This window comes from Neofelis nebulosa, chromosome 15 (genome assembly GCF_028018385.1).
Source record: "Neofelis nebulosa isolate mNeoNeb1 chromosome 15, mNeoNeb1.pri, whole genome shotgun sequence".
In the NCBI taxonomy this organism is placed as follows: domain Eukaryota; kingdom Metazoa; phylum Chordata; class Mammalia; order Carnivora; family Felidae; genus Neofelis; species Neofelis nebulosa.
In genome coordinates this window covers 73,123,148-73,134,255 of record NC_080796.1, presented here as the reverse complement: position 1 = coordinate 73,134,255, position 11,108 = coordinate 73,123,148, and the positions used below count along the sequence as shown (strand labels likewise).

The 11,108-nt window shown below is 49.9% G+C and overlaps 1 non-coding gene across 1 annotated transcript; it reads right to left on the bottom strand.

Moving 5' to 3' along the window:
* On the bottom strand, positions 1–85 carry TRNAR-UCG (transfer RNA arginine (anticodon UCG)). Its single transcript has one exon. It is a non-coding gene; the product is annotated as a tRNA-Arg (tRNA).
* Between the last annotated feature and the right edge of the window lie 11,023 nt (positions 86–11,108).

The window sequence follows — 11,108 nt, the reverse complement described above, 5'->3', positions numbered from 1 at the left end:
AGCCCGACGTGGGGCTCGAACCCACGAACCTCAAGATCATGACCTGAGCCGAAGTCAGACGCTCAACCGACTGAGCCACTCAGGCACCCCAGGAATACTCTTTTAGTCATCAAGTAATAATTCATTTATCCCTAATACTTCCTTTGTCTTCAAGTTTATTTTTGTGATTAGATCAAGCTTGTTAATCATGTCATTCAAATCTGCATACTTACTAATTTTAGTCTGCCTCAGCTTCTGCGTTTTGTGCGTGTATAATTTTACCTTATTCTTTCCAATTCTTATGTTTTATTTCTCTTGGCCATTATTCAGAGAGTGCAGGCACAAAGTCGTGAAGCCCGTGTCATCTTCCCCCTTTGGGGTTTCTTGGTGACCGAATGTCTGCTCCTGACTCATATTCGATGTGTAACTTGAGTTAAAAATGAACTTTTATGGTACGGCGTAGGGAATATAGTTAATGATGTTACAAAAATCTAGCTATGAAACTGTCTTGAACTGATGTTTTTTTATAAGAGTGTTCTTTAGCGATGGTCTAAATTTCTACCATGATACCTTATCTGTTCAGACTTTCTTCCCTAACTCAGGACAGTTTTTATTTTTAGTTATTTTCCCTGGTTTTTATTTGCTAGTGTTTATTTATTTTTAATCTCAAAATAACCAGCTCTTGAGTTTAATTACAGTTCTTTTTTTTTGTTTTGTAATTTATAAATTTTTACTTTTCATAGATTTTTTGTTTTCTTCAAATTATTAAATGAAATGTTTAATTTTTTTCCTCTTTAGCCATATGAATATTCATGGCTCTGGATTTTTTTTTGTGTGTGCTTTAGCCATAATTTGTAAGTTCTGATACAGTCTTTTCATTATAACGTGTTCTAGGTAGTTTACAATTTCAGTTTTGATTTTGTCTTTGAAACAAGAATTTTTAGAGTTTTCAAATATCTAGACGGTAGATTTTTCTTTTTCTCTTTTCGCTATTATTAATGACGTTTTGTTCCTCATTTCATTGTAATCCAAAAATATGGTGTGTGTATATCCTACTTTCTGGAATTTATTGAGATTTTCTGTGACCTAATATGGTCGTTGTTGTTGTTAGTTGTTAAGTATTCCATGGGGCTTTGAGAAGAATGTATATTCTTTATCTTCAGGACAGAAAGTTCTACATATATTTAGTATAACCAGCTGGTTAAATATGTTAAGTAGATCTTCAGTGTTCTCATGTAATACTTTTGGTTGATTTATAAATTGTAAAATTATGTGATTTGATATATGGAAAGTTGTGGTCAATCTTATGTTTTTCATCATTATATACTGCCCTTTTTTGGTCCAATTAGATACTTTTTTTTTTTTTTGGCTTGAATTAGATTTGTCTGAAATTAATGTCAGGATTCCTGTCCCTATTTGTCTGGTATGCTTTTTTATTTTTTATTTTTTTTAATGTTTTATTTATTTTTGACAGAGAGAGAGGGAGAGGGAGAGGGAGAGAGAGTGGGGGGGGAGGGGCAGAGAGAGAGGGAGAGAGGGAGAATCCGAAGCAGGCTCCAGGTTCTGAGCTGTCAGCACAGAGCCCGACCTGGGGCTCGAACTCACGGACTGTGAGATCATGACCTGAGCCGAAGTCGGACGCTCCACCAATGGAGCCACCCAGGCACCCCTGTCTGGTATGCTTTTTAGCATCAATTCACTTTACCTTTTAGGTCACTTTGTTTTAGAACGGTTTCTCACATATAATATATGCAAAAACCTATTGGGTTTCATTTTTAGATCCCAAATGTATCTATTGCTTTTGTAACATTTATTTAGCACCTATGCATTCATATGGCAACTATGTTGGTCTTAATCCTGTCACTTGATTTTGTGTCACCAAACTTTCTCTTCTAATTGCTTTATTTTCTTTCGATCCCTCGTCGGTATTTTCTTCTACGGTTGTATTACATTGCTTGTACTTCAAAGAGTCTATAGTGTCTTTTCAGTTCTCTTAGCGGCTAGCTTTGCAACTCTAGTGTTCTTAATGCTCTTTTTCTTGATTAGACTCCATTTATGTTCTGATAAAAAAGAAAGAGATCAGCTCACTTTTACCTCTTGCCATGTTTTCTTCCCTTTCACCTCCTGATGAGTAATAATAGAACCTCCACATTCTCTAAAGTTAGAACATTTATGCCGAGTCCTACAACCATAGTTCTCACACTTGCGGAACGTTGGTGCCGTGTTTACGTGGGCTCGAGACCCCCCTCCGACTCTGGTTCTTACTTTGTCTTCAGGGCTCCACGGTGCCACCGTCACCGAGCTCTTGCACGTTAGAAAGAGTTTGTCTTGTCTTTATTCTGAAGATAACTGGGTCTCAAATTCTTGGGCTAAACGTGCCTCTCTTGCAGCACCAGCCATCGTCGTGGGGCGTGGGGCGTGGGGCGCGGCTGTGGCTGCGCTCCCCGTGACTCACCCTTGACCTCTGAAGTGGCGTAACTTCATCAGAATGTGTCGGATGCTCCCTTCCATTACGTCCACCTCCATTTATTCTGTTGGCTTTGCTCAGTGTGCCACGAATGGCTGCGTGGGCTCTTCTGCCTAGCACTCATACCAGCTGTTTTCCCAGAATAACTTTAGCCTTTTGATTCTTTCCTATTTTAGTTTGCGGAGTTTTCTCGCATCTACCTTCAGTACTCGGTGTGTCGTAGCAGTTTCTAATCTTTCCTGTTTCCTAACGTAGCTCGTTTTCCTCTTCCCTTTCCAAATGTTGTTAATTTATCTCCAGTCTTGTTTCTTTGATTTTTCACTCCTAATAAGTCTATTACATTAAAAAAAAGAGAGCTTTTAAACAAACTCCTCTGAAATCACGGAGAACACAGTATCTGATTCCCCCCCCTTTGACTCAGAGGTCTGGCTTTTCTTCCGCCGTGCGTGCCCTTTCCCCAAATTGCTCTCGTACAGACGGTGAGCCCCGCGCCAGTGACATTGTAACGCGGCTTATCTCTGCACGGGGCTCAGGCTCCCCGAGCTGAAGAACAGGCCGTGAAGGGATCGGGGATGTGAGCCGGGCCGCGGACGGCTTGCGCTGAGCCATGTTGCCACAGGGCGTTTTTCTGTCCGTCTCCGCCACGGCCTCTGTCTTGGGGCAAAGAGGAGGTCTTCCTGTATGTCACGGGATTTCTGCGAGACGGGTCAGCAGGATTCCGTCCAGTGGACAGCGTTTGCACCGGCAGAGTCGCCCGCCGTCTCCTCCTGTGTCCCGGGCTGCTTCATCCGGTCCTACCGTCCCAGGCCTGGAGGGCCTCCAGGGGGGGGGGGTCCGGGGGGCTTCTGCAGCCCCCACACTCCCCAAACCTGGCCTTCAGAGCAAGGGGTTAGTTACTTCCTGAAGCTTTGGACCTTGCCGCCAGCTTTTGGAGAAGCTGCAGCTCTTCCCAGAGGCGTGTGTAGGAGCTTGTGTTCACTGTCGCCTTCTTTCTTCCCCTGCTTTGGTTTCACATTTGAGTTTCACTGTGGTTAAGAGCCGTCCTTCACCGTTTGGCACTTGGCATTGTGGCTTTTCAAAAGTTTCATCAAAGGTGGAGCTTTTTCGTTCTCTTTGTCATTTGTGGCTGGTCCCAGAGAGTAAAGCGTGGTCGATACGCTTTTATTCTGAACTGAACGAGATCCCATATGTTGGACGCTTTACCGTACGTCGCACCAGGTACTCTGCGTACATTAGCTGGTTTAATCTTTGCGTCGACTCTGACGCGTGTGGATCGGTGAATAACGCAGGCAAAGTTTATCAGGCAGGCAGTTTGATCCTGATTTTCTAGGTGAGGAAAACTGAGGCTCAGAGACATTAAGTGCCTTAATTTCAAGTGCCTTGTGAGGCCAGAGACACAGAGCAGCCAGGACTAGAACCCACATCTGTCTGAGCATGAGCCTGACAACTTCAGTAGAGATTCACCAGCCACTGACATGGGAGCAGGCAGCCAGGTCCGACACTGCTAAAGCCAGACATGGTCAAATGACCCTCAAGAGCAATTAAGGGCCTGTTCTGGGTCCCTGATGGCAGGAAATGGAAACCCGGTGTTCTGCAGTTTATAAATAAGCACTGTGCTATTTATATGTGTATATGTACCACTGCCCTGCTTACATGCAGATCAAAGCCAGAGGTTTGTGGAGGGCAAGAGAAGCAGGTGTCCTGGGAAGGGGGGTTAAGCACACTTGTCTTGTGGTCCTTCAGGGCTCTGTCAGTCCCTCTGGGAAAGGGGTGGAATCTCCAGGGTGCTCCGTGGAGGCAGCCACGAGAAAAGGTGGGCAAAAATCTGCACAAAAGGAGGATTTAATTGCTTCTTTCAAAAAAGTGTTTTCAATGTTTACTTTATTTTTGAGAGACACAGAGAGGCAGAGTGTGAGCAGGGGAGGGGCAGAGAGAGAGGGAGAGGGAGACACAGAATCGGAAGCAGGCTCCAGGCTCCGAGCGGTCAGCACAGAGCCCGACGCGGGGCTCGAACCTATAAGCTGTGAGATCGTGACCTGAGCTGAAGTCTGACGCTTAACCCACTGAGTCACCCTGGCGCCCCAGGAGGATTTAATTTCTTAAATGGTACATCTGGTCGTCTTCCTGAGGGAACACCTGACAGGCCATGTTTTGTGAGGACGGCGGAGGTGGGGAGGGTGGTGACGGGCACGGGCCGTGTCACTTACCAGCTGCAGGACCTTGAGCAAATTATTAAACCTGAGACCAGGTTTCTTCGTCTTTAAAAACAGAGGCAACGACACCCATCTCACTGCGTCGGCAAAGTTTCAAGGCCCAGACCTGCTGGCACCTGGTGCCCCTCGAGCTCCCTCCCCTGCAGCACTTCCACCAAATTGCCTTCACTTGTGGCAACGAATGCTTATTAAATATTGCCGAGTGAATACATACATGTTTAATAACTGCTTGGGCGTATAATTTTCGGTGATAAAATTCACTTGTTTTTATCACCACAATCGAAGTTTTAAAAATTTCCATCGCCCCAAATAGAAACTCGTCGCCCATTTGCACTTTCCACTCCCACCCACAAGCCCAGGACACAGATTACTCAGTTACTTTCTTCCTCCGGAGTCTCGTCTGTTCCGACCACGGGCGCCTACTCGGCGTGGACTTACACGCTATGCGCTCTTCTGTGGCTGGCTCATTGCGCTTTGTGTGAGGTCCTGGGGCTCAGCCCCGTGACAGCGGGGGTCGGTATTCTGTGGATGGATGTTCTGTGGTTTCGATCTTGGCTTGGGTACCAGGGTTTATTAAGAATCTGCTGGAGTATTTCAGTTTCCTTTAGGGTGCTGCCCACTCCAGCCTGAGTTTGATGAACATGCACGATAGCCAGAGACGGCGAGGGAAGAACCTGTTGGGCGTCTGCCATCCGACTTTCCGGGCTTTGGAAGCAAACCACCCATGCCTTTGGGTCAACTTTGCGCACTTTCGAGCTTCACCCTCTCAACTCTGGTTGTCGGCCTGCGAGGAGGCTGCCGTGTGGGAGGCAGGGGGTTGCCTGAGTTGGGCAGACATGGAGCCAAATCCCAGCTCTGCCAGTTACCATCTGGGTGACTTTGGGCAAGTGGCAAGGTGTAAGCCCTGGTTTCCTCAGGTATAAAGCAGGTGTTACTTCTCCTTGCGGCCCAGTTGTCAGGACTGGAGAAGATGTTCCCAAAGTCTATGCTGCCAGCACAGAGGGCAGAGAGGTCATGAGCCCGTCACCCTGACCTCTGACCCCGGGCCTTCTTCCCGCTCACGCAGTCACTGCGCCCACAGGCCACTGTCGGCCCCAGGCATCCGGGGGCAACTGCCCTCTCACCCCAGGACTAACATACTTATGAATGCAACAGTGGTTCAAATCATTAACGAAGGACTTAGAACAAGAGGGGCGCCTGGGTGGCTCAGTGGGTTCAGGTCATGATCTCACAGTTCGTGAGTTCAGGCCCCACGTCGGGCTCGGTGCTGATGGTGCTGAGCCTGCTTGGGATCCTCTCTTCGTCCCTCCCTCTCTGCCCCTTCTTGTGCACGCTCTCTCTCTGTCTCTCTCTCAAAACAAACAAACAAACAAACAAACAAACAAACTCAGAACAAGAGAGCTAGAACTTGTTTGGGGCCTGTTTGATCCTAGAAGGTCATTTCTCAGTCGGTGATGGCCTCTGAGCAGTGCCCCTCGACGTGAAGCCTCAGGCTGCCGCTGGCCTCATGAGGATGCTCGGCCCTGCACTTGGGAAGGCCCTGAACTTGGCTGAATGCTCTGTTGCCATAATAGGTCCTGACATTTTTATCTGATAGGTCCTGATAATTTTATCTCCGGACTTGTGTTCTGAAGTCTCATGGGGCCGTGAAGTCAGCGCCAGGGCAGGAGAAAGGCCTGCGGTAGGCGTGCCTGCCTTCCTCGCTGCGCATCCACACCGCGAATGCCGGTGAGCACAGGACTCCGGGCGGGCCCGCAGGCATGGGGGTTCAGCGGGACTCAAAGTGAGTGAAAAGCAAGCATGTTACGTCGATGACTGACAGCCCCGAGAAGCCGCACTTTCCATGAACCAGAACTTGCTTGAACGTAGGAAGAGGGCGGGTGTGTCCTGAGTGAGTAACCTGAACAGCCAAGGAAACACACCATGCTCCTCCCGACGGCGCCTCCCCAAGTTAGCTGACGGCCTAGGCTAGGGCAGCAGGAAGGGAAGAGGAAGGCGGGGCAGTGTGCAGCCCGCTCCTTTCCAGACCCTCCTTTCCAGCTTCCCAGAGGCAGGCTGTGTCGGCGGGAGGTGCACGTATGAAGGGATACATGCAAAACGTTGAGAGATTTTTGCCGCATTTCCACTCCTCTCACAGCATCGGCTACTAGGTGTATGCTGTCTGCTCTCCGTGATCCCACGGATGCAGGAGAAGCTCTTACGTTTGCAGTTACGCTATAAAGATGAACAGTAAAATCCATGCGAATCATTTCCAACGTTATTTTTTCTCTCCTTAGAAGGACTAAGAATTAAGTAGCAAAAAACATCTTGGCAAGTTGAGGCAGAGCCCGTGGAAAGAAGGAAGAAGCTTTATGTTTCTGTATTTTGAACACTTTTTTCCCCCTTGCTTTTTGAACAAGGCGTCTTGCGTTTCTCTTTCTCACTGGGCCTGGAAAGGTAGGCCCGTCCCTGCCTCGAACGCTGCTCTCCTGTCTGAGGTCCTGGGCAGCCCCCGGCCCTCGGCGAAGGGGGGCCCCTGTGCAGGTGAGCTCACTTCCTTTTGTAATGAAAACTCTCATTTTTTGCACCAGAAATGAACAGAAGCCAACTGGCTCAAGGCCTTCCCCTTCGCCTCCGGCTCATGTAAATTTTTGAGGTGTTATTTTTCCGTGCCTCTGGGAAGTCCAAAGACCCAACATGCTTTTGCATAAACATAAATGATATATTTATCTTGGGGTTCCTCTTTCTGAAACTCTTGAAGTGACATTTGGCTGGGGGCTGTTTTACCCTTTTATCTCGAGTTCACGCTCAGCCTTAACAGATTTTATTAAATGTAATAAACAAGAAACCGGGATGGAGCTGACGTGAGCCGAAGGCAATGACGTGCACAGTAGGGTCGTCCGATGTACAGCGGGATGGGGCACAGAGACTATCTAGGTAAACTTTCTAACTTGGCTCAAGTGTGAAAGCAAGGAATTGTCAAAAGAGCTCACAATTAAGAAAAAAAAAAAAGTTTAGGCCCAGGGGAGAGAAAGCCAATGTGAATCTCAAAGTTTCCAGAAGTTTTGGGGGGGCAGCAAACATGGAAAGTTACATCCTGGCACGTGAATCGGGACAGTGAGGGGAACGGGTGGGACCGTGTGTGCGTGGCAGCCCGCGTCCATCCAAGGTACCGTCGCCCCTGGTTCCCCTGGTTCCAGTAGCCGCTTGATTTTGGAGCTCTTTCGGCAGCCGCAGCCGCTGAGGCCCCGGGATCTCGAGTCAGCTGTGGGGGCGGGGGCTGCTCTCTTGCAGGGCCGGGGTGGCGGGGGGGGGGGGGGGGGGGAGTTGCTCCTGGAGGCTCAGCCCTAGAGGCTTGCTCTCCAGCCTTCCCCTCCGCGTCCGACATCAAGTCCCTTTCTTCATAAAGCAGCCGCGGGGGATTCTGCCGTGGCCGCGGAACCCTGACTGGTGGAGCGGTCGGCACAGAAAATGGGGTGGCGGTGGCTTGCTCCGGTCACTCCAGCCAGGATGCTCGTTTGTTTCCAGTGATGCAGACACGGCTCGCTCATCTCTCCCGGTCCCGTGACCCGAAGTCCTGGTCAGTCACGGGATTCCGATCACCATCCTGGCCTTGCTTCCTGCCGTAGGAGCTGCGTCTTCGTGGGTCTCCACCGCCCTGAACCCGCCGTGATCAGGGAGCCCGCTTCGGAAGCAGGGTCATCACCTGGGTCCAGGGCCCATTTCTAGTATGCTTTTCAAAGAGGCTTGGACTTTTTTTTTCAAAAAAAATTTTTAATGTTTTTATTTATTTTTGAGACAGAGAGAGACAGAGCATGAGCGGGGGAGGGGCAGAGAGAGATGCAGACACAGAATCCGAAGCAGGCTCCAGGCTCCGAGCCGTCCGCACAGAGCCCGACGCGGGGCTCGAACCCACAGACCACGAGATCATGACCTGAGCTGAAGTTGGACGTCTAACCGACTGAGCCACCCAGGCACCTCTACAATTTTTTTAAATGTTTTATTTTACAGAGAGAGAGAGGGAGAGCATGAGTGGGGGAGGGGCAGAGAGAGACGGAAACACAGAATCCCAAGCAGTCTCTGGGCTCTGAGCCGTCAGCACAGACCCCGACGTGGAGCTCGAACTCACAGACCGCGAGATCATGACCTGAGCAGAAGTCGGACGTCTAACCGACTGAGCCACCTAGGCACCCCAAGAAGCTTGGACTTTTATCACATGCCCTCTTACCCGAAGAGGAGGACACAGGCAGGGTGCGTGTGTGAGTGGGTCAGACGTGATGAACCCACTTCTAACACCTCATCTGTACAAATCCTGAATCCTCCCACTAGGTTACACCAAGGGATTGCTGGGACCCCAACTTCACTGATCCCGGGCCGCTGCGGAGTAACAGAGAAGTTCTGATCCTCCAAGAGAGCGACTAATGAGGACCGCCGTGCATTGGCTTGTGCAGGCGCGTTGAACCCAGACCCTGTCAAGTGCCCCAATATCCATGAGCTCAGCCCCAGACGAAGTTACCGTCTTTCTCCCTGGTCTCCCGTCCTCAGCAATATCCAGGTTTTGGCTGTTATAAGCCCTCCTCTGGCCTTTGCACTGTAATGGCCCCCGTGACATGTGGAGATAGTCCTTCCCAAGACAGACTGGTTGCTGCTCCCATTCTATTAAGAGAGAAGCCAACACCTGATAGGCCACTGGATGTGGGCAACATAGATCACGTTTGGCTGCCCTGCTCTGACTCAGTGACCAAATAGCCCACACAGCTGCTCTCCTTGGGTGGGCTCCCCAAGCAAGCAAGACGTCTTCGGCTTGTTTAGGCTGTAACGCAATCAGTTCGTCCTTGGATTTTATGACCCCATGGACTCAAAGGGTCCAGAAGCGCTGTGGGTGATCACGATGTTGTGCGAAGCCCGTGGCAAGCCCGGACGGGGGACCAGCAGCCAGTGACCCCAGGGTTTCGAAGCAAACCTGTGCCCTTCACCAGTAACTGCTGTTTCTTTTGAGAAAACTCGTGGGAGGCACTGGAAACCGGGCCAGCACTGGACGCCTGAACGGGGTACCACAGAGACCCGAGCCGGAGGTTGTGGACCCACTGACCAAGAGCTCCTGTGCGTCCAGGACCATTGCATCACCCAGTGGACGCGGTTTCCGGGAGGTCGGGCACCTGAAGGCGCCTGCAGCTGTGAAAGACGGTGACTGGCTTGTGCTCTGCTGCCGTCCCACCCTGCTCTCGGCCAGCAGCTACGGCCCGGTGCCGAGTCCCCTGTGACGGGCTGACAAGGGAGGAGAACGGGAGAGTCGTGGCTGGTGTGTGCCCGCATCAGCTGCGGGGGATACCGCAGCCCCACTCGGGGGGCCCTTGAAGGGCAGCAAGAGCCCCGCCAGGGCCGGAGCTTCTAGCAACACAGCCACCGACTCACGGGCCTGCAGGAGGAGTATCCAGTCTCGGAAAAGTGCAGGACGTGTGTATGCGTCATTTGGATTATGGATTCAGGTTTTTTGCATGTTTGTATCTTTTGTTATGGATGGAGTGTTTATAAAAACAAAGTGAGCTGTAGTTAGAATACTCAGGTTTTAATTTTGTACTTTTTAATTTTCTTTTTTGTTTGGGGAGGAAGAAAAGTTTTTAGCATAAATGTTTTACATAATTTGTACCAAAAAAAAAAAGTGGGGGGGGGATGGCCTGACACTGGAGACATTACTAAGTATATGTTTTTAAAACAAAATTAAAAAAAAACCCACAAAGATGCAAGCTTTTTAAAAAGTTTTTTTTTAATGTTTATTTTTAAGAGAGAGAGAGTGTAGGCGGGGGAGGGGCAGAGAGAGAGGGAGACACAGAATCCGAAGCAGGCTCCAGGCTCTGAGCTGTCGGCACAGAGCCCGACGCGGGGCTCGAACCCACGAACTGTGCGATCATGACCTGAGCCGAAGTCAGATGCTCAACCGACTGAGCCACCCAGGTGCCCCCAACACAAGCTTTTACACTGGACTAACCTGGAGAAACTTCTGACATCAGCTCTGCCCCTGTCCTGTGTACCAGAGTATGAATGATGCCTCTCTGACCCCAGCGTTTTGGATAAAAAGTATTTAGTAAGCACCTACTCTGTGCCAAGCACAGTTCTAAGTGCCTGGGGTCTGTCAGTGAGCAAAAGAGACAGAGGGTGTTGTCCAATGAAACACACTTTCTTGAGGGCTGATGTACAGGAAGCATAATAGGTGAGTTTCGTAGCGTGTTTCACGGTGAAACGCTAAGGGGAGAAGAGACGAGGGAGATGGGCTGCTGGAGATCGGGGTGAGAGTTTCCAAAATACATGCGTTTCAGGGTGGGTCTCAAGGCCTTGACGGCCATCTGGGGGAAGGGGTCTCCCTGCAGGCTTTAGGGGGGCCACAGTGTCTGTAGCTGAGTGATGAGGAGAGAGGTGGGAGGTCACGGGATGGAGGTCGGGGGGAGCGTTGTGGGCAAGCCAGGGCCCTG